Below are 23,769 nucleotides of genomic sequence, written 5' to 3' on the forward strand. Positions count from 1 at the left end.
CTTCAAGCTGGAGGTAGAGGCCTCATGGCATCCTGCATTATTCTGGTGCCGGAGGCGCACCTGAGAATGAGCTCTCTAGTGGGTTCTCAGAACTCGATTCCATGGTCTCAATTCTCGGGCAGGATGTTGGATCTCCTTCAGGTCCCAAACAGTCGCTCAGGATCTCCTGTGGTGGGCCTGCAAAAACATTTTGAAGGGAGAACCTTTTTGGCAACCATTGCCGGGAAATAAAGGTAGTAACGGATGCCTCTCTTACAGGGTGGGGAGGGCATTCCAACGGCCTGACAATCGGCTGTCTATGATCTCCATCAGAGTTCAAACTGCATATCAACCTGTTGGAGCAGAGGGCATTCACACTAGCACTGATGGCCTTTCTGCCCTCTGTGCGGTGGAAGAACATCCGAATAATGACGGATGGTCATGTACTACCTCAACGAGAGGTGGTGTAGGGTCACTACCATTGTGCAGAGAGGCAATCCAGCTCTGGTTCTGGGCAATCCAAGAAGGAATCTCCCTATCGGCAGTTCACCTAGCCGGAGAGGAGAACATGACATCAGACATCTGAGCAGGCAGGGCACAGTCTCCCACGAGTGGGTACTAGCTCAGGAAGTCCTTCAAGAGATCTTCACCCTTTGGGGGACCCCTCAAGTGGATCTGTTTGCGACCAGTGCCAACCAGAAGTGCGAACTGTACTGCTCCAATGGAATTTCCCCTAAGAGTAGCTCTTGGAGATGCGTTTATAGTGGACTGGGAGTTTCCACTCCTGTACGCATTTCCTCCAATCCCTGTCATTCATCAAGTTATCAGAAGGTTGAGAAAGTTTGCTCCGGATTGGGCCAGGAGGACGTGGTACCCAGACCTTCTAGACATCTCCATCTGCCCTCCAAAACGTTTTCCACAAACAAAGGATTCTCTCTCTCTCTCAGCAGAGAGGAGGGTTGGGGTTCTCCATCCAGAGGTCAAGAGACTCGACCTTCATGAATGTTTTCTCAGAGGTTGAGCTACAAGGATTGGGACCTCCTGGAATATTTTGCTTTCGGCCAGAAGGCCAGCAACAAAGTCCTTGTATTGCTGCCGTTGGAACAAATTCTGCAGCTGGTGTAGGGATAAGAATGAAGATCTGTTTACATGCAGTACACCTATGGTGTTATCATTCTTATTACACCTGGCCAACTAGGGGCTCCAGGTTGGTATCAAGGGGTATCTTCCAGCGCTCTCCATTTTTTAAGCGCTCCTCTGAAGAAGAGGTGTTTCTTCAAGATTCCCGTTGTGTTTGTCAGTCCTTTTAAGAATTGTATCACATTTCCCCCAGTCCTATTCCAAGTCCCAACTTGGGACCTCAACCTAGTATTGAGATTTCTAATGTGTGCTCCTTCTGAGCCTATCCATACCTGTCCTTTTAGGTTAATAACCTTAAAGACCATCCTTTTAGTGGCCATTACATCAGCCCAAAGGGTGAGTGAACTTCAGGCCTTGTCCTGCAAGCCTCCTTTATACATACGTCTATAAGGATAATTGAAAACCTTCTTGCCTAGGATAGTGTCGGAGTTCCATTTAACTCAGAAGATAATTCGATCTTCATTTTATCCTCATCCTGCAAAGGAAGAGGAGAGATTACACAGACTTGATCCAAGGTGTGCACTAACATTTTACATCTCCAGGATGTCTAAGATAAGACACGATGACCAACGTTTTGTAGGTTACATGGGCTACAAGTTGGGTATGGAAATTTCAAAACAAACCTGGTCAAGATGGATTATTTTGGGAATAACTGAATGCTACAGATTAGCACGAAAAGATCCTCTGGCGGATCTTGGAGCTCATTCAACCAGGGGCATGACTACCCCCTCTGCATTACAGAGGGGTGTCCCAAATAGAGGTATTTGTGCGGCTGCCACATGGTCGTCCGTACACACCTTTACCAAACATAAACTGGACTCTTCCTCAAGCCAAGAAGGTTTATTTGGAAAGGCAGTGCAACATTCTGTGCACACAGACCTATGGAGGAACTCCTAAATTATTATGAGCCTGAAAATTCTGACTCCGTTCTCCAGGAAGACTTACTGCTTTGGGAGTTCCTCATAAGATGAGGAATACGTGGGTGGACACAATCCATTCAAAGAACAAGTTTCTTACCCTTGGTAAAGTTCTTGCGAACATTCTCCCACGTATTCCTCATCGCCCCTCCCAACCTGCCCTGCAGTAGAATGTTCCATGCAATTGCAGTCTTCGCTCTTTCAGGAGTAGTAACTGTCGGCAGTGGGTTATCCTATACATGCTTTACAAACGGAACTGAAGCCAACGGTCACTGTGCGCGCTTTATACACAGTTGACATGGAGTCGACCGGCATCGGTAGGCAGCGCCCAAAATTTACAAAGCAGCTGAAGCTGGATATGGGAATATAAAATGAGGAAAATGTGGCAGGAAAATCCAGTTTAAATATTTTTACCATGTTACTGCTATTTGTAGAGCGCACGGTCGCCCAAAGAGAGGAAGAACTGCTGAGCCAGGAGGGGCACCGGAGCAAAGGAAACCAGCTCTTAGAAGAAGTACTTTTTCAAGCCCTTACAGAAAGCCAAATGGTTCGAGCACAGTTCTAAAGCAGGAGTTCCAGAGCTGGGCAGCTGTAATAGAAAAGGACCACCCTCCCACCCGAGAACGACGGAACGGGGGGCAACGCATAGCAGACCAGCTGAGCCCGACTGCAACAGACAGGAACATAACGTTTGAATTTTGTGCAGAAGTACTCTGCACCCTGATTGTGCAGAGCCCGGTGCACGATACAGAGGGACTTGAACTAGATACGTTGTGCCACCGGAAGCCAGTGGAGGGTTCGCAAAACACGGGGCTATATGAGAACCATAAGGGGGTCCCTGTTGCCACCCTAGCGGCTAGATTCTGGAGACGCTGTCATCTGGCATCTAACCCCTTAGATTGTGTCAGATACAGAGAATTGCAGTAATCCAGCCTGCTAAGGCTCATAGCTGCTACCACCGGTGGACGCATTGAGGCGGGAATCGAATGGAGCACTCTCCTTAAGATTGTAAGATGGAAGTGCCCCTACTGACACACCAAGGACACTTGCGCTGTCAAGGGAAGCTCAGCTGACAGTCACCCCAAGAGTTTTTACCTTCAGAGAAGGAACTGGAAGAGAGCCCAATGATAGAGGCCAAAAAGAGTAGATCCAGAGGGAGGAATCAGGCGGGGAGCCCAACACCTCGGTCTTGTCCCCATTCAGTTTCAACCAATTATCGCCCATCCATTCTCCAACGGCAGACAGGTACTTATACAGGCACGCGTACACCACAGCTGGTTCCAGATCTGAACTGATTAACAGCTGGGTATAGTCTGCGGATGAATAGCATCTGATGCCGAGGGAGCGGATAAGCCAATCCAGGAGAAAGCTACAGATATTGAAAATAAAGGGGCACAAGGCAGAACCCTGGGGAACGCCACAGCTCAAAAGTGAGGAATTGGAGAGAAGGAGGTAGGGAAAGAGTTTGAGACCTGTCCTCCAAAATGGAGCCAAACCACGCCAGTACCTGTCCCGATATGCCCATCTGGGCCAAGCGAGTAAGCAGGATACCATGATCCACGATGTCGAACGCCGCTGACAGATCGAGAAGAATCGGGACACCGACACCACCCTGGTCAACCAGCCTGGCCAGATCATCCTGCACTGACACGAGGACACTTTCAGTCCCCATGCCGGGGCGGAAACCTAACTGGGCCAGATCAAGCATCCTGCAAGACTCCACGAAGACAGAAGAGAGACTAGTGATACAAGAAACTCCATAAGACGGGAGCAGAGAAATGGGGCGAAAATTAGATGGAAGAGAAGGGTCCAGAGGAGGTTTCTTTAGGAGGGGAATGACTAGAGTGGCCTTAAGTTCAGTCTGGATAAGACCTGACTGACAAGAATGGCTAACCGCTGTAGTAATCTCACCCAAACAGGCTTTTGATGGGGTCTCCCTGCATTTAACTACAAGGCAAGAGATTGTATGTATCTCACTAGGCTCCCATCACAGAATGCAGACTCTTATTGTGTTAAGCCCGTTGCTTCCAGCACCATTGCTTAAGGATTGTGTACAGACCTCCTTCCATGCAGGAAGAATGGAACTTTTTGTGGGTTCTTCAATCCCCTGTGGCATTTCTTTTTTTTTTTTTTTTTTGAAAATCGGTTTTATTAAGTTTCATTTGTGCATTACGAAATTACATTACAGTTGCAGTTGTGAGTTAACAAGAAAAAACCAATCGCAACACACCCCTTCTCCCTCCCTCCCTCCCTTTCCCTCCCTCCACCCCCCTGCAGTTCAAATGTTCATAGGTTGGTTAATTGCTTGCTTGACGGGTTCCTTAGAAAACAGAAGTGTCAGTGCACTCTGCGTTTGGCACGTCGAAGTTGTGTGGACCAACTGGGTAAAATTCGGGTCTGCGGGTCATGGCCCCGTGTCCTTGGGGGGGGGGGGGGGGGGGGGGGGGGGGTCCCTCGGCATCATCATTAGGCTTTAGACTGCTCGGCCGTATTTGTCAAAAAAGGGGAGCCAGATTTCCTCGATGCTGGATTTGGACTCCTCAAGCAGGTGTGTGAGGAACTCCATGTCGTAGATGGCCCGTACCTTGGTTACCCAGGTTTTTTCACCTGGCATTTCCGGATGTTTCCATTTCTGTGCTAGGCAACATCTGGCTGCTACCAGCATAAACTGAAGCATATGGTCTTGAATGCCCTCTTGGCCTTCCCCAATGTCAACTCCGAAGAGGAGGAGCCAAGGGCAGGAAGATCGCTCCACCCCATCCACCCCCTTGATCCAGGCCCGTACCTTGTCCCAATAGTTTTGGACCATTGGGCATCCCCACCACATGTGAAGGTAATCCCCTCTTTCTGTCCTGCATTTCCAGCAGTGTGGGTCATATCCTGGCCTCATCCTAGCTATCCTCTGCGGGGGGTAGTGCCATCGGTGTGGTATCTTGAGGGCCTGATGGCGATACTGGAGGGAGGCCGTGGATCGATTAGCCCGTCTACACATCTCCGTCCATCTTTCGTCATCGATTTCCTCACCTAGGTCCCTACCCCATTGTGTGCGTGCTGGCGGCGGGTCTCTGGGGACAGAGAACAGAAAGAGCTTATAGAGGCGGGATATTATCCCCTTGGAGCCCCTCGCGGTCAGGAGATGCTTTTCAAAGTCTGTGAGATCCCTCCTGAGGGTATCGCCCCAGGATGGCTCAGTGAGGACACCTTTGAGCTGAAGATAACGGAAAGGGGAAAGCGTGCCTATTCCCAGGGCCTCCTCAAGGTCACTCAGGGGTAGGAAAGAGCCCCCCACCCACATATGACCAGTCCTGCTAAGGCCTGCCTCGAACCATGTCTGGTATGCTGCTGGTTCTGCTATTTTGGCCAGGAAAGGAGGGGCCCAAATGCAGCTTAAGGGGGAGGGCCATGTTGTGAGCCATCTATAGTAGCCTCCCTCTCTCCATAGGGACCACAGTACTTTCAGAATCGGATGGTTCAGGATGGTTCTGGGGATCTTATTCCTCGGGACCCAGAGCCATTCCTCTATTGTGACAGGTGCAAGGGGCCTATTATCCATGGCTACCCACTGTTTTTTCGTTCCCGGTGAGAAGTGGTCAACCGGAATCCTCAACTGGGATGCCCTGTAGTATGTCTCCAGGTCGGGGTAACCCACCCCCCGTCCTCCTTAGCCCTGGTCAATACCTCGTACGAGATTCTGTGTTTTTTACCCTGCCAGAGGAAATTAAGGAGGACTCGCTTTGTTTCTTCAAAGAAGGCCCTAGGGACCTGCACCGGGAGCATCTGGAAGAGAAACAGGAATTTTGGGAGAATCACCATTTTTATGAGATTGAGGCGTGCCATCCACGAGAGACCCGTTCCCGCCCACCTTTCTATGTCTCTCCTGGTTGCTGACCAGAGGGGGGGAGACGTTGGCTGTATACAGGTCTTCAAGGTCGCGCGTGATTTGGACTCCCAGATACCGGAATCCCTCCTCACTCCGTTTGAAGGGGAGTCCCTTCACAAAGGCCATCTCCGGGTCCGATAGATTCCCACCAATGAATACCACCGATTTGTCCAGGTTGACTTTATACCCCGATAACTCCCCATATCGTGTGAGGCCCTGTAGCAACCGGGGGATTGTCTGGGATGGTCTGGTGACATAAAGCAAGGCGTCATCTGCGAAGAGGCAAATTTTGCAATGCATGTCCCCCATCTGTATTCCCCTGATGGCCATATCGTTACGGACCGAGATTGCCCATGGTTCCATTACTAATGCATAGATTAACGGGGATAGGGGGCATCCCTGCCTCGTACCACGTTCAAGGGGGAATTCTCTTGATTCCGTTCCGTTTGCCACCACTCTGGCCGAGGGGGAGGAGTAAAGCGCAGATATCCATCCCAACCACCTTGGGCCCATCCCCATAGATGTGAGAACCTCCCTCATGAAGGCCCAACTGACCCTGTCAAAGGCCTTCTCCGCGTCGAGAGCCAGTAAGAGTGTGCCCTCGTGTCTGGCCTCAGTTGTGGCAAGTATGTGGAGCGTTTTCCTTAAGGATGAATCCCGCCTGGTCTGGGTGTATCAGGCGTGGGAGGGAGTTTTCCAGTCTGGAAGCCAGGATTCTAGCGAAAATCTTGGCGTCCAAATTAAGAAGTGAGATGGGTCTGTAAGACCCGCAGTCCGTCTGGTCCTTGCCGGGTTTGGGTATGACGGTGATGAAGGCCTGCAGGAATGTCGGTGGGATTGTGTCCCGACTCCTAATCTGGTTGAACAGTTTAGCCAGGGGTTTCACTAGGATCGATTGGGCCTGTTTGTAAAAATCTGCTGTATAGCCGTCTCGGCCTGGTGCCTTTCCGGCCTTCAGTCTTTTGATGGCTCCCTCCACCTCTTCTTCTGAGATCTCCCCCTCGAGGGCCTCCAAGTCTTCGTCAGTCAGCTTGGGGAGGGGATGTTCCGCCAGGTAGGCGGAAATATCCTCCTGTGATTCGCCCACTTGCCTGGAATAAAGTTTGCTGTAGTAGTCAGCAAAACATTCCGTTATTTTCTGCCGGTCCCTATGAATTCTGCCTCCCTCATCACCAAGCTGGGCAATCCCTCTTTCCACTCTGCATCCCCGTGACCTTTGTGCCAATAGAGTCCCTACCCTGTCGCCCCGTTCATAGTATATCTGTTTGGTGTACCGCATTTTTTTGAGAACCTCCCCTATGAGAACCGTGTGGAGCTCCTGTCATTTGCCCTGCATCTTGTCCAGGAGTGCCTCCCGGTCAACCCCCGGGGCGCCCAATCTGGTCCGCAAGACCTTCAACTCCGCACGGAGTTTGCTCTCGATCAGGCCCCTCTCCCTTTTGCGCCTCGAGCCCTCTGCTATGAGGAGACCTCTAAAAGTGGCTTTCCCCGCTTCCCATACCATAGACATGCCAGTCTCCCCGGTGTCGTTTGTCTCAAAGTAGGCCAGCATTTCCTGTTTCATAAAGTCACGGAATACAGGGTCCCTAAGGAGCGTGTCATTGCACCGCCATCGAGATGATCTCGGGGCAATGGGCAGTGACCAGTTAGCCACGAGCAGTTCGTGGTCCGACCACGTTATGGCCTCAACCCTTGGTTGGGTTACCACCCTGTCCCCCTCTTCTGAGGTCAGCAGGAGGTCGATTCTAGTGTAGGTGCAGTGTGGGGGAGAGAAGAAGGTGTAACCGCCTTGGCCCGGGTATGCTTTGCGCCAGGTGTCTACCCAGTAGTGATCCCTCAGGAGGGCTTGCAAGGCCAGGTTGTCCTTAGTGATCCCCTTGGGTGTCCCTCCCCTGGCAGACCACCAGTCCAGTTGGGGGTCAGCTATGAGGTTGAAGTCCCCGCCCAGTATCATGGCCCCCTCTGCCCATTCGTCCATGAAACTGAAGACCCGCGTGAGGAACTCCACCTGACCCGAGTTGGGTGCGTATACGGTGGCGAGAGTGACGCGCTGTCCCACGCAAAACCCTTTAACACCTAAAAATGGACCTCCAAATCCTCTTAGTTTCTACCCCTGTGAGCTGGAGTGCCCTTCCCAGGAGAATGCCCACCCCCCCCCTCCTTCTTTGAGGTCGCGTGTGATGCCCAGTAGTTGCAGCCAATAACTTTCCCTTTAATTCTAGACTCTCTCCCTCATTTATAATGTGTTTCCTGTAGGAATAGGACTGTTAGATGTTGTTTGCGGAACATATTGCTCGTAAGGGACCTCTTATTTTGAGAATTAAGGCCCTTGACATTCAACGTGCCTATCTTCCCTTCAATCAGTATCGCCTTTTCGGTTGTGCACTTTGGACCCCTCATAGTATCTGAATTTCAGAGCCCGCCGCCAAGCAAGTTTCTGTGACTTGAACTGACTTTCCCCTTTTACCCCTCTGTCTGCCCTGTTGACCATTCTTCCCCCCCCTATCCCAAGCCCCCCTCCCTGTTTCCTCCCCCCTCCCACCCCTCCCCTGAAATATAAGGCGTTCGTCCACTTTCCCCAACATACTGTGGGGTTGGTCAAAGAACCACCAAGGACTCTAACCCCAGTCCCGGGATTTTCATGTGTTGGGGAATCCCAATTCTCAAGAGCAATATAGATCGGCCCCGTCAGAACCTCGGTACAAGTATCCGAGATAAAATTCTGGAACAGTGAGCCCCCACTCCAGCCCACCAACCATTAACCTGGGCCTCGTGTGTGGGTTAACTCAACCAAACAGTTAACTTTTTAACAAACTTTCGCCCGCCCTGTAGTCCGGCGGGCCAGCCGTAGCGCCAACGTGGCGTCCAGTTATGGCACCTCGTGGACCCAGGACCTCCAAAGCCCGGGCCCCGAGTCAATGCTCACCTCGTGATTTCCTCCATCTCCGATCGAGCCGTGTTATCATGACTTCGAGTGATCTTCAGAGTTTGTCGACGGATGTCTAGTTTTCCGGAACTTCCGGGCCCCCTTGACCTTGGATTTGCCGCTGTGGTTCACCAGTCTGTCAGGACCCCTGGGGGGGTCTCGGGCTCTTCCGTCCTGGGCGCCTGAGTGGCCCGCCTGGTCACTGACCAGGTCGTCTGTGGCCCTCCGAATATCCTCCTCCGACACCAGGTGATACTTCTCCCCTAGCTATTCAAATTCCAAGCAGAAGGGATGTCCCCAGCGGTATCGGACCCCTTTGCCCTGAAGCCATCTTGTGAGGGTGCCACATTTCCTCCTCATTGACCGGGTGAGGGCCGACAGATCTTGAAAGATGGACACTCTTGAGTCGCCATATTGTATGTTGCCGAGGTTTCTCGCTTTCTCTAAAATTATGGCCTTGTCTTTATAATAATGTAGCCGGACCAAGACAGATCGCGGGCCTCTGCCCCCCCCCCCCCCCCTCGCCCGGTGCACCCTGTCAAAGTTGATCGTGCCCGCAGCCTCTGTTCCCAGGGCGATCCCCACAATGTCGTGCACTTTGCCCTCGAGTCCTTGTGTGGATTCGCCCTCGGACTCCACCAGGCCAAAAATACGCAGGTTGTTCCTTCTCTCCCTGTTCTCCATGTCGTCGACCTTAAGCCGGAGCTCTTCCTCTCGTCTTTCCATGTCCTGGAGTCTAATGTCCATTTGGGTTTCAAGGAGTGTTACAGAGAGTTGATTGTTTTCGACTCCCTCCATTCGGTCCTCTAGGGTGGTGACTTTGGTCGTGAGGTCAGCCAATTTGGCACCCATGTCAGTCCTCATCCCGCGTATCTCCTCTAGAATCGTCTGGATATTATTCTGGATGGCCCCCAGGTCTGGGGGTGGGGTAGCGGGGCCCCCGGTCGCCATGACACTCTCGTTGGCAACAAATTGGTATTTCAGCAGGTTTTCTTTCCAGCTCATGGAGGGATCGTGTCGGATATTTGTTAGCGGGCACCGCCTGGTCGTCAACCGTGTCTGGGTCAGTTGGGGTGCAGGGCGGAGAGGGGGTGCGTCCCCTGAGGGCGTCGGCAGCTCAGAGCGTGTCTACCCTGTTTGGCTCCGCTAGTTTGTCCCGTGGTGGCGATCTCCAGGTATCCCTGTTGGGGGAGTTCCCAAGCTGATGTAGGTAGGGGTGTCTGAGGACCCAACTCGAGCAATGTTTCAAGTATGCATAACGTTCCCTTTGGTACCCCGTTTACTCCAAGAGCCCTTCCAGTGGAGGGGGGTTGTAGGGGTGCTGAGCAGGGGTCCTTGCCCTCTATGCTTGCCTCACTTTGTTCCCCAAAGCTAGCCGCAGTGGGGAGGGTCCTCGTCGCGAGGCTGCAGGTGTCCCTTGGCACTTTCCTCAGGTAAGAGCGGGAGGAGTGTGTTGGGGGGGGGGGGGGGTGGGCGCTCCCGCGTCGGCCCCCGGGCGATGTCGATGCTCCGTGGGCAGATGGATGGCCCTCTTCGGATCGGACCCTGGGGCCGTGGAATGGGGAGGTAGGCCCGGGCCTCCCCACGACAGAGCGTACCTGCGGCACCTCGGCTGCCCCGCCTCGAGTGTCTGGAGCGCCAGGCGTGGAGCCCCAGGGCGCCGTGGGCTGAGTGGGTGAGTGCTGTGATGGAACGGTGGGGGGGCGCGCCCCAGCGTCGGTCTCCCCGCAGTGTCGTTGCTCCAAGGGCGGGAGGATGGCCCTCTCCGGGCCGGGCCCCGGGGCCGTGGGGTCTGGGCCCCCCTACGACAGGCCGCGTCGGCGGCTTCCCGGCTGCCCCGCCTCGAGTGTCAGGAGCGCCAGGCGTGGAGCCCCAGGGCGCCGCGGGCTGCCTTGATGTGTGCCGTGATGGGAGGGGGGGTGCGCTCCCGCGTCGGCCCCCCTACGATGTCGCAGCTCCCTGAGTCGTGCGATGACCTGCGGCAGGCCGTGTTAAGTGTCCGGGGGGGGCGCCGCGGGCCCACAGCCCCAGGCCCTCTCGTGAGCGGCACGGCCTGTGTGTGTGCGGACGCCGCGCCCTCCCTCGTTGCCTCCTACGCTGCTTCGCACCAGGCCGTGGGGGAGGGGTTGCTGGTATCGTCTCTGCCCGAAAGCTGGGTGCGGAGCTCGAAGCTCAGGCGTCCATCCTGCCTGCGCCCCCTGGTGGCCTCCCCTGTGGCATTTCTTAAAGGTTTCCATTTTCTCCGATTGTTCCCTGATGGAGTCTAAACACCCTTTCAAAAATGCACCTAAGTAGAGCAGTCCACATCTCGGGCACATAGTTTACTGCAGAAGATGCAGATTTGTTAATGAGGGCAGATTTCAAAATTCCCTGCGGATTTTAGGCATCAACTCCATATTTTGGTTGCTACCTGCAGATTTTCTTTCTTGCAGCAGTTTCTACTCTGCCTGCACTTGGAGCCAAAGACCATGGGAGGTAAATTTAGGGTAGCCAAGCAAGTGGGACAGCACAGACTTCTATAAACCTAGGCTAGTAACACAGGAGGCAATCATTTCTTATCAATCAGGGATTTTTAAAATAAAAGTAGTGATGCAGTGTCACTTAGCGTGGTTCGTTATTATAAGCAACAAATTCAGTAAGATCTTGCAACCACACCATTTTGTGATTAACTATAACGGTTCTTCTTAAAGAAAGGAGCGGCACTTAATTTTAGAATTCCGTGTTTCCTAATTTAAGCTTAATATCTTGTATGTGGGAAGAAATGAAAGTTCACATTATCACCTTTGTAAATGCCAACCCTCAAAAATCTCCATTTATTTTTTAACCTTTTCTCTTGAGCAAGTTATTTGCTTTTGTATGTATTCTGTATAAATGCATACTGTTTCTGTGATTAGACAAGATCACATTCCCTTGGCATAGTTTAATCTCTTGTATGTTTTGGAAAATGGGAAGTTTTGGCATACGGGGGGATTAAGCTGCAGTTCTCTAAACCGTTGCAATGTTTTACTGTAGGGTTGTGAAGGGCATTATCTTGCATGTGAAAATTAATTTGAATGTATTTGGGGACTATTCAATTAATAGCAAAGAGGACTAGTTTAAAACATTATACAAAAAAGGTATGCAGTGCATTGTGGTCAGCTGCGGAGATGACTGCCACGTCAATGACCATGTGACAGCTGGACTGTATTTTGTATGGGACTCTGCTGTATGACAAGGGGAATGGGTATTAGTCGGTCAACCCCTAGAGAAACTGTCTACAATTCAGTGCTCTGCCATACATTACCTGCAGAGCACATGCACACTGAATAACATGCAGTCGCATGGAACCATGCACAGATACGTCAAAAATGCATTCAGTGCATATCCTCTTGCCTGTACCATCAGGCTATTGCAGTACAATGTTTAATGTTGTGTATAAGCATGATGGCAGTAATAAATAGCCATCTATAGAGGGAAATACTGCCTTGGCCTCCATGACCGCACAACTCTCCGAGAATCCCGGTGCTCTAGAAAAAACTCTCCACACCAGAGTGCCTGGATATCCATTTCCCTGCCCAAGGGAATCCTGTGCGCCTGACCTTGGGCTAGTGGGAATTCTTCCCCTTGCACCACCACAAGCACAATCCACAAGCACAATGACCAAGCACAATGACAACACAAAATGAACAGCAAACTTGGCTGTCACATCTGCGCCCCATTGCAACGCATGTAACAGACGAACCCTCTGGGACACCGAGTAGATCAATCAATTTCATCAGGATATTTATAAATGACAATATAGCAGCAGGAATGACAAGATAACCGTATCCTGAAATATCTCTGAAATCTATCATATAAAAACCATCTCTTACAAATAAGTCTAATATATATGGGGATATATGGTTGAAGAGCTCATCAGTGTAAAGTCTTATGAGAAAATGTATGCCTTAATTGAGCATGTAAATGAGTTCCTATTTCAAATAAGAGAGGCATGTTTCCTTTCATCTGTTCCTTGCACTTAAGTCCAGTTAAAAACAAGTACAAGCAAAGACTATAGTTTAGACCTCCGTATGGGTAATAGATGGCAGTGCTTGGGAAATGCCAATTTCTCTTTCTAACTACTTCCACCTTGTAGTAACATAAAGGTGTGAGCTGTATAAGGCCTGCCAGGACTATTTGTAAACAGTTTTCTGGGATGTAATCCCCTAAGTGCATGTTAAGGAGTTTCTAATGTAATTTAAAATGGGACAGATGTGTGCCTTTGCATCTGTTCCTTGCACTTAAGTCCAGTTAAAAACAAGACCTAACAAATACTATAATTTAGGATTGTGTGCAGGTAAGATATAGGCATTTTTGGGGTACTGACTTAATCTGATTGGATACTTGCACGTTTTCCAGCGGTTGCCATGTTCTAGCCGGGTCCATTATGGCAGTGCTTAGAAAACGTTAATATCCAGAAATCCATCATGTAGTAAAATCAAAGTGTTTTATAGGGCCTGCCAGTGTTATTTTTAAGCAGTCTTTTGAGTGTACTGCCTTAATTGTGCATACCTATAGTAATTAAAAGAAGACCGATGTGTGTACTTGCACCTGCTTCTTGCATGAAAGCCCTGTTGGAAACAAGTACTAACAAGGAAATACTTTTGGATTTTGTTTAGGTATTATGTAATGCAAGTGATCTTGTACAGCGCCCGTCTGCCACTGTTGGTGGCCTCGCTGCTCATGGCTGTATAATAGAAAAGTCTAGTGGGATTCATTAGTGGGGCAGTGGGAAAGTCAGATGCGAAACCTGTGGTGTTGATGGGTGCAGGTTGGAAGTACACGTTTTCTGAGTGCCAATCTGCTTTCTATGGGTTTGGTGCCAATACTTGGGAAATGGTCTCCATAGGGCATATCCCAAGATCTGATAGACTACAGCGCTTTGGGACTGAATAGCGCCAACATTGGCAACAGGGCTAAAGAGGAGAGCATTGTCATGGCTCGGTTAGTCATAATGTGCTCATGGCTAGGTGTGTTGTGGGGGTTTGTGTGTCTAGTGTAAGGTGGTAGGAGATCTTGGAGGAGAATACAGTCCAGGAAACGGGAGAGTAGGCTTTACAAGGCAAAATCAACCTTCAACCCTTTGCTCCCACCATTGGCCTCTTGTGTACATGTGCCATTTCATTAGTTTACACAGCCCCTGTTAATCCCTCTTTCTTATACATAGACGCATTGTATACTGTGTGCAACAAAACAAGAATCTGCGAGTTGGCAGATGAGGGGAAAGTGGGCAGTGTGCCTATACCAGTCAATTACTATAAGCTACAACTGAGGGCTATGGGAGCCAATAACATTTGGTTCAGAGAAAGGGTTACTTGAAACCTGGGGCCACAGCCCCCAATTTCGCTTTCCTTAGCATGCTGGTTTGCAGGCTGAGGGATTCCTCAAAGTTCATTCTACCATGCTAAAATGCAGTGGCCAGCTGGAAAGTCGGCTATGGGGAATGGCTCCACTTGGGCAGTGCAAAAAGGCGTTTGGTCCAAATGAGCAGCTTCTCCTAGCCCCTTCTGTGACAGAGGTCTACACTGCTGTTTCCCTCAAATCCTAGACTCTTCCCGCAGAGGCCAAAATGAAATCCCCACACCACTGACAAAAGCTCACCAGCTTTTTACATGGTAGCAGGCCTTCAGTATCAGTGGTTCTGCAAACCTATAAGGGGGTTGTTAATGGTGAAACATGGCGCTGATAAGATGGAGGGTGGGGTGTGGATTCCTCAAAAGCAATGTGCTGGACCTAGGCATGACAAAAGTGGTCGGGAGGTGCGACGGCTGCAGGATGGTGACGAGAGATATGCTGGCAGTGACGGAGGAGGGTTTTGGGGGTGAGGGGATAAGATAAATAATAATGAACTGTGCTTATCTGGCTTTACTGTTTTTAATTCTCAATTTTACCTTTAAAAAAAGCAGTCCAGTTTAATGTAAACCAGTTTCATGTCATCAAAGAAACGGAAAAAGTCAAACCAAGGAAATGGCCATGTCTTTTAAACAATATTACCCAAATTGACCGAATACAATTGACCGAATGACCTAATTGGTCGAATTTTAATGGTCCTAATTGACCTTTTGCACAATTGACCTTTTATTTTTTTTATATATATAATGGGTTGGTTTAGTATTATAAATAATACAAGGGGTTTGGGTGGCGGGTTGCAGGGGTTTTGGATTGGGCAGGGGGTTGCGGGGGGTTACCCCCCGCAAATATGTACTAATTGACCTTTAACATTTGGTCAATTGTGCAAAAGGTCAATTGTCATTCGGACAATTGTAACTCGGTCAATTCGTATACAACCTTTTAAATGTATCGGTAGGCATCTACTTCAGTCGCAATGGCTAATCGCCAGCACTCATTTCCATTGCCCTGCTTCATATAGAGCCTCCTTGTGGGGTGGGGGTTCAAATACCTTCATATCCAGACTATAAGAATCTCTAACCTCTATTTTAATCTCAATGTTACATCTATTTATGGAACCCCCTGATAAATAACACAATGTCTATTAACTCTACGTTGGCAGCCTGTGTGTCCTATATTTACCCTCAATAGCAGCTGCCATTTGAACAGCCACATGAACCTCCCTATGAGCAAAGGTTTCAATTGAAAGCAACTATCGGCGTCAGCAAGGAAGCCCCTCCAACCCAGTATCAATGACATTCTACACGCTGAAGTACTCGGTTGAGGTGAATTGAGTGACCGTTTCTAGCTTGGCAAGCAATTGCAGAAGACAATCAGGTGATCAATATTGAGGCGATATGTCACGACGTGGCAGGTCGATCCTGTAGGTAACAGCCCGCCAACCAGGTTAAGGGCCTGAGCGCAGTGAGGGTCCCTTAACGAGGGTGCCGGTGTCATCTAAAGTATAGCTATCTTACACACTTGAGTGCCAAAATAGCTACCTTATACAATTAGGCTATATGATAATGGGTAAGAAGAGTGGTGCGGATTTGCTGGAGTAGAGTAATGGCTGGACTCCCCACTCACACCATGCTTATTTGTCGGTGTAGGTTGTCTGTGGCAGGTGTCCCAGGCGAACATGGGCAATCACGAAGTGTAGCTGATTAGACTGCCCTTTGCCTTGTTGCCCTTTGCCTTGTTGCCCTTTGCCGGTGGCTGCATGGGCAAGGCTGCCCTGAAAGATCCTCTGAAATGCTGCTGTGCCAGACACGTGTGCGGGGCACAGACCAATGAGAACCAGGAGGAGGAGGAGAGGGAGGGGTCAATGGATTGATGAAGGTGAGAGGGCAGAGGGAAGCAGGGAGAGATAGCCGCCAGGGCGGAGGCAAAGACACCGGACTGCCCGATGCAATAGCTGAGGGTTTGGGTGGGAGAAGGAAAAAATCCAAAATCAAAGGCAGCCCACTCCAGAGGTTGACCAGATGAAAAATCGGGTTGGGAGTCAAAGGAAAATACCAAATAAATCCCTGAGAAAACGAGGCACTCGTTCAGAAAAACGATTGCAAAATACACACACGTCCCTCCAAAGCGCACTACAAACCAAAACTGAGCAGAATCAAAAGAAAGGGCCTGTCTGATGTTTGCCGAGTGCCTAAGACTGATGACCAAGTGGTCTCTGTGCAGGATGACATTACAGATTGTCCTAAAAGAAGCAACAAGACTATCCGCCAGATCATTCTGCACCTTCAAGTACATGAGGTGTCATCTGTGTTGCCTTGCCTGGTTCAGATGCCACATCATGTCGAGAAGAAACTGTACTAAATTCTGTAGCTTAATATGGTTTGTAATTCTTCATAAAAGTTAATTTGTCTCCCATCACAGCTTATAGGGGCACGTTTCCTCCTCAGGAATCTTTTCACTATCTGTGTCAAACATCTAAAAAGGTTCAAAGAACATGTACTGTGTTGCGAAGGCCTTCACTCACGAGGCAACGATAAAGGCCACTCCCCATTAACATATGTACAAGTCCTGTCGCCATCTCTCTTGTGGAGGTTGCTTTCCTTGTGATTAAGTAAGCTGGAGCCTTTATCAGAAGTTGGTCTTTATGTACTGCAACAATGCACCCCACCGTAGACCAAATTTTATACCGGAGATATATGGGTATTGAGGCTGGTTGCTTGGGACTGAGGGAGAGAGGGGGGGGGACTGAGACACGGAAGAGGGAAGGAGGAAGTGTGTGGAGGGTAGGAAATGGGAGAGGAGGAGGTAAAAGACGTGGGAAGCTGCTGGAAGTGATAGAGGGACGCCAATCCATTCTGGTCACAGATATAAAGTTCACCGCACCCCCTGTGAGCTCCATCATTGGTACATTAGACGGAGAGCACAAACCCATTTCCCTGTTAGTGTCTTTGGAGAGACTGGAAGAGAAGAGGCCTGGTTTAGGAGTATCCCAATAATCTTTTGGGTAATTCATAAATGCTTGCAAAGTTTCTCCCTCTCGAAAGATCTCAAATGGCTGACACTGCTTATATCCGCATTGGACTCACTCCCCAACCCCCCCTCCCCCCAACGCCCATGAAGGCCACCAAAACACCATTTCAACAACCTATTTCTATACTTGTATAGCGCTATTTCCACCTATTCCCACGAGGAAAGAAAAGAACATTAACATTACCTTCGACAACGTACTCCCCCTTATTCTCCCTTCACTCAACGAGCTCCCTGAAAACATGGGGCCTGACGTGTTGGTTAAGGAATATAATCAAGTTATGTCCACCTCACTAGATGTAATAGCACCACTTAAAATGAGACAAAGCAAACCTAAAGCACATCTCAATTCCTGGTACACACCACACCTAAAAACATTACGAACAGAAAACAGACAATGGGAGGTATCCTGAAAATTACTACCATCCGAGGAAAACAAGACTAACCTCAGTAATATATCAGCTCTATACAAAAGGGAAATACTCCTAGCTACACATGAAACCTATAACGTCAGAATATCACAGGCCAAATCAAGTATGAAGGGGCTATTCGTCATCCTGAAAGAGCTAGAAGCCCCTATCCCAGTGCCAGAAAACTGTATAAAAGATAAACTATGGTGCTCTAACATACAGCAAGCACTGGCCAATAAAGTAACGACCTTACAAACAAAAATTGCTAAGAAAAAAGCATCACTGACCTGTACTACTCCACCTATAATCGCCCAAGCACCACCCAATATCAGCGCAGACCCATTCCGCTTTGAGTTCTCTAAAGTCACTATAATCGAAACTGAAAACATCATATCGCTGAAACCTTCTAATTGTCAGGGTGACCAATGTACAGCACAACTTATAAAAGGTGCCGCCAGAGACCTGGCCCCATTCATCACAAAACTCATGAATGCCTCATTGTCATCAGGCACTATCCCATCTAATCTCAAGGAATCATGCATGCTCCCGTTATTGAAAAAACAGATCCTAGACCCTTTGATTCCTACCAATTACCGCCCGATTACCACAGTCCCTTTTCTTCTAAATATTTGAGACAAAATGGCCTACTCACAAATTCAAAAATATCTGGACTCGAACCTTCTGCTTGGTGCACAGCAATCCACTTTTCGGCCTCAGCATGGGACCGAAACAGCTCTAATAGATCTGAAAGCCCAGATTGACTAACTCGGAGACGAAGGGAAATCATACCTTCTTCTGCTCTTGGACTTATCGGCCGCATTCGACCTTGTGGACCACGAGGTCCTATGTAGTCATTTGGACACTGCAGCGCACTTCTCAGCAGAATCTATAGTGTGGATACAATCCTTTCTAAGCAATCGGACTAAGAGTCTCTTCACCTACTGCAGCTGCAGACCCTATCCCCATCACTTGCGGAGTGCCTCAAGGATCTTGCGTCTCACCTACCCTATATAATAATTTCACGAAGCCCCTTTTTAGATCTGGATCATCTTGATTTGACCTACACCAACTATGCAGATGATACTCCGATCCTCCTACCACTTACTGGGGATTATGACAAGGATTTGGCCTTGGTGAACAGGGTATATCATCCAGGCATGGATGGCCACCCATGGACTATGCATGAATGATGACAAGACTGAGATCATCTTGGGCACGGCCTCTACCCTTAAAGGATAGTTCCGGGACTTTTTTTTTATTGTCCCTACGGGTCGGCCATGTGTTTGTAAGCATAAATCGGTAGATCGTAGGAAACTTTCCTATGGACCTTACCCGACTTTTCGCCCATTATCGCACTCGAAATCAGCCGCCATTTTGTGATAATCCTATCATTCCGCCGCATCACCCTGGCTCACCTGCCTTTGCGGCACTAAATCAAATCCCCCGCCCCTGAGCCTGACATCAGCAGACGCGTACTGCCCATTTCAAGCACGTCTCGTGTCAACAATCGCTGCGCCTCAGCTATTGACGTGTTGCCATGGAAATGGCAGGACGCCTCTTTCTGCTTTCAGTATTGATAACAATATTATCACTGTTGCCAAAGATGTGAAAACGTTGGGTTTCTACTTGAACTCAACCCCATATTTCAACAAGCAGGTCAATGTCATGGCTTCGGCTTCAGCATATACTTGTAAACTGATTAGAGCAGGTAAGCCCTTCTTGTCTAACAGCTGTATTACCCTTGCCAGGGTGCTCATTTTGTCAAAGCTTGACTACTGGAACGCACTTTACATAGGGGCGAACAAACAAATTGCTAAGAAGATTCAACTCCTTCAAAATAATGCCCTTAGGGCAGCTTTGGGAATCTCTAGGAGAGAACATATCTCCGAGATCAGAAGAGCGAATAACTGTCTTTCAACATACGACAAAATCAGGTTAAGTCGCCTCACTTGCATACAAATGTTTGAACAATGCGGCAATGTGCTACCTGATAGACGGATTCACCATGAAATCCTCTACAAGAACCACCAGACTATCTAATACCAATTGCCTCTTAGTCCCTAGATTTAAGCTATCTAGAGTAAGGGGAGGGGGGAGAATAGCTTCCTGGTCAAGGCAGCCCAATTATGGAACTCTCTACCTACCCCATTGAGGGCAGATCAATCTTACCTAAACTTCCGTCAGAGTATAATAAGATGGCTCAGAGTCTAACATCTAGGCCTACCCGCACACCTGCACATCTACGACCAACCTGCTCTGCCTCTCCTGTAAAAATTGATGTTCAGCTACTAGCCTTATTTGGACTGTCCTCTGTCTCTGCTGTATCTGTCCTTTCCTAGGACTGTCATGTCGTATTTGTATCTGTCCTCTTTTAGGACTGTCACTTCGTTCTTTCCATTTGATTTCTATCTGCGTGCTCACTTTCCTTGCTCTGTATATTTCAGATGTATTATATTATCCATATATTGCATTGCATTATCCTGATGTGTAACCAAGCTGCAAATTATCTTATGCTATGCACCCTGATACCTTCGGGTCTAGGTGCATAATACAAATAATAAAACAAACAAATCACACTTCCTTGCAAGGAGTGCCATGGGAGGAGGAACCAAAGCACGAATCCTTGATCAGCCTACCAGGATGTGTACTCCAAGCAGCAATGGTAGTGGCAGGGCTTCATTGAGAGGGGGGTCAGACCTATAAAAGGATACTGATGGTGCAGACTGTTTAAACCCTTCAATCGGAAAGGTTTTCAGCCAGACTGAGGCAATATTCTTTTTGAACTTCTGAACTGGAATTGGTTTCCTGAGGTGCTTTGTGATAAACATCTGAACTCCTAAATCTGGCAGACCTGCCTGCAACAGAAGTGAACCTTGAAACTGGAGGGAACACCAAACTGAGGTAAACCCCAGAAGAAATCTGAATCTTAAAAAAAAAAACTGGTGACTTTTTATAATGTACAAACCTAACTGCATCTAGGCTCTTTTTTTTAAATTTAGTTCTATCGTAACAGTAAAGGAAGGGTAATACTTTGGCCTTTAACACATACCATTATTCACTCAGTGCTAATATTTGTTGCAACAGTGAGAGAACACCGCCCCCACATATTGCTGTTTCCGGCAAAGCTGTTTAATAACTAAACTGATTAATAACGAACAGTCTGCAGTGTGCAAGGCAATAAAACCATTTTTGTCCACCCTATTGTTTCGCCTTTATATAGGCAATCCACCAGAAAAAAAAACGGCATTGTGAGCCCATCATACAACATCCAATATAGCCACAGGGAGATCATCATATGCTGGCGAACTCACTTAAGTCTTGAAATCAAACCATGCATCTCTCAAGCGTGTCTTTGGGGAAAACAATGCCCAGAAATCGGTCTCATAATTATGAAACGCTAGCATGTCATTGTACCAGGTTTCTTGTTTGGAAGCACCCTGCCTTACGACACTTTGCAAGAAGCGGTTCCAATGCTGTATTTAAGAAATAATCCCAGCAAATAATCCCATAGATCATAGGTGTAAATGGCACTGTAGAATTAACTTTCAGACTGATTTTTTTTTTCCCGTTACCTCCTTCCAGTATTTCAAGACCTCATTGTACGCCCAGGCCAAATGGGACTAACCTGCCACCTCCCACCCACATTTAGAACATACTGCAGATCAAGACCTTTCTAAATGGATTGTCCTCCCACGTCTTCCTCATCTTTGATATATCCAAGTCTGCTTGCAGCTTGCTTCGGAAAAACCTTTCCTAGGGTCAAGTGTCCTGCAGCATAGAGTCATGGCCTTTGACGGCCTCCGTAGCGTTTGCTGCGACGTCGACACTGGTATATGAAGGTTGCGCAGTTACCATTGCCTCTATTCTATTTTTTCCGGCATGCTGGAGTGATTTGGAGCTTCCAATTGTGTTTTCACTTCAAATCATGTCGATTCGATATTCATTCGACATGTCCTCTACACCGAAGATGCGATTTAAGCGGTGTACAGACTGTGGGGCAAAAATATCCATTACAGACCCTCACCTTGTCGGTCTGTGATGTTTGGGGATAGGCCACAAGGTGGACTGTGGCTCTTGTCAATCCATGAGGCAAGGCCTTAAGGGAAAGCAAGCAGGTAAGCCCTCTCCCAAATCCCCATCCAAAAGAAAATGATCCTCCCTCTCGAGGGATATCTTCCCCCAAGGAAAAAGTGTCATGAACACCGGAGACACTCGAGATTGAGATCACGACGCTAGTCTTCTCTCAAAAAGAGCAAGCAGCGACGTCACTGATCCTAGTCTTCTCCCTCTCCCGATAGCGTCTTTCCCTAAAAAAAAATCTTCGACTCCTACGTTATGGGAAGGTGTCAGCTTAAAAATGCTTGACATTTTTCAGAGACAGCCTCCTCCGAGTGCTCCTCTTAAGGAGTCAGAGAAAACAAGCCACCCCTCCATGCCTAAAAAGATGAGTAGGGATTCTTGTGTCTCCTTCCAGCGCGCCCAAGAGCCCAGGAAGAGAGGCTCCTCAGCACAAGTCAAAGGAATCTTCTTCGACACATAAGAAAACCAACCTCTTCCTCCTCGAAGAAAAAGTAGTCTAGGTCTTTATCTCAGATCTCAAACCCTTTCATTAAAGTTGTCGAAGTTTGTCACCTGAACCATCGAGGCACATAAACCAATTGAAACCATTAAAGCTTTCAAAGCTGTCTTTCACTGACTGCTTTTGAAAAGTCATCGCCACTCTGCGCCTTCTCCATCAGGGCATTCTGTGCCTTCAAAGACTTTAAAATCGGCAGTTGATTCAATAGTCTTACCCCTATCTCAACCAGATTTCTTGGGTCTATGGGTTCCACCTTTGAGGAGGATGAAGAGGAAGACCAAGCTCCATTTGGGTATGAGTCTGGCACACCAATGTCCCAGATGAGCTTATATCTCCAGTAGCTAAAATGCAATGTCTTGCAGAGACTCTAAAATACCAGCAGTTGGGAGACATCTCCTGCGACTGACTTTGTGAACCCAGAGGTGGCTGGATATTGTTGTCCTTCCTATAGGGCAGTAATAAGTAAAGTTTCTGAATATCTAGGGTGGTCAAAACCTGCTGCATTTGTGAAAATGGATGACCTTGCTGATATTTTAGATGGTGGTCCAGTAAAGGAACCTGTATTACCTTTTTCATGCTGCTTTAAGAGTGAGGGTAATGGGACATTGTCTGAAGCCAGATTCGTTACCGACTGTTAATAAGCTGTTGACTAAGTAGTACAGAACAGCTTCTATAGTTACCCTCTCCCGACAGCCCCCCGCCTCAGCAGACATCTAGCGCCAGAGAGCCTGGTGGTTCAGGCTGCAACCGTATCCTAAGTCTCCAGCTTACCCTTCATCTCCTGCTGACAAGGATGATAGGAAGGTTGATTATTTGGGAAAGAGACTGTTCATTGCAGGAAGCATGGCACTGAAATCGGCCAGTGCTGCAAGTGCCTTGTTGAAGTACACACCCGTACACCCCCCCCTCTTTAGGAATACAAGATTGGGATCTCGTGTCTACTGGTATAATATAACAAAGAAGTCCATTGTATCGCCTACCACTAGCAATCCCATTAGCACTCGGACTACTACTCAGCTAAACAAGTCTAACTATTCTAACACCCTTGTACACCTGCAACTAGAACTTCAGCACCAGATGTAAACGCACCTATCGTCAAAAGAGCACTCATTAATGCAAGATCTCTGGTAGCTCACACCCTCGACATCTCTGATCTCAACCAACCAACTTGACTTCTTGGCAATAATTGAAATCTGGCTACATCCTGCTGCAGGCCCAACACTGTCCCTAGCTATTCCAGACAACTACACCATTATCGGAGCAGACAGAGCCACCAGCAAAGGTGGGGGAGTGGTGTTCATAGCCAAAACTCAACTACGCCTCAGCATTCTCAAAAGAATGCTTCCCTTCAGGTGAGCTATTGTCTGTTGAACTGCCCTTTGTCAGCCACCTGCACCCTCCTATTGCATCTCATCTACCCCCCCCCCCCGGCCCAATCTCAACCTTCAAGGGAGACATCCCCTTCCTACTTACTCGAAATATTAAATTATGCTTGCAAATTGTTCTGTTGGGAGTCCTTAATTTAGGCCTTCACGACTTGGATG

General features: G+C 48.5%; 1 protein-coding gene across 10 annotated transcripts in view; it reads left to right on the top strand.

Annotated features, from left to right (window-relative positions):
- RBFOX2 (RNA binding fox-1 homolog 2) overlaps nucleotides 1-23,769 on the top strand; it is a 1,085,372-nt gene that overhangs the window by 293,961 nt on the left and 767,642 nt on the right. The window lies entirely within an intron of this gene.

Source organism: Ambystoma mexicanum, chromosome 3q (assembly GCF_040938575.1).
Source record: "Ambystoma mexicanum isolate Mex_15411 chromosome 3q, UKY_AmexF1_1, whole genome shotgun sequence".
NCBI lineage: Eukaryota > Metazoa > Chordata > Amphibia > Caudata > Ambystomatidae > Ambystoma > Ambystoma mexicanum.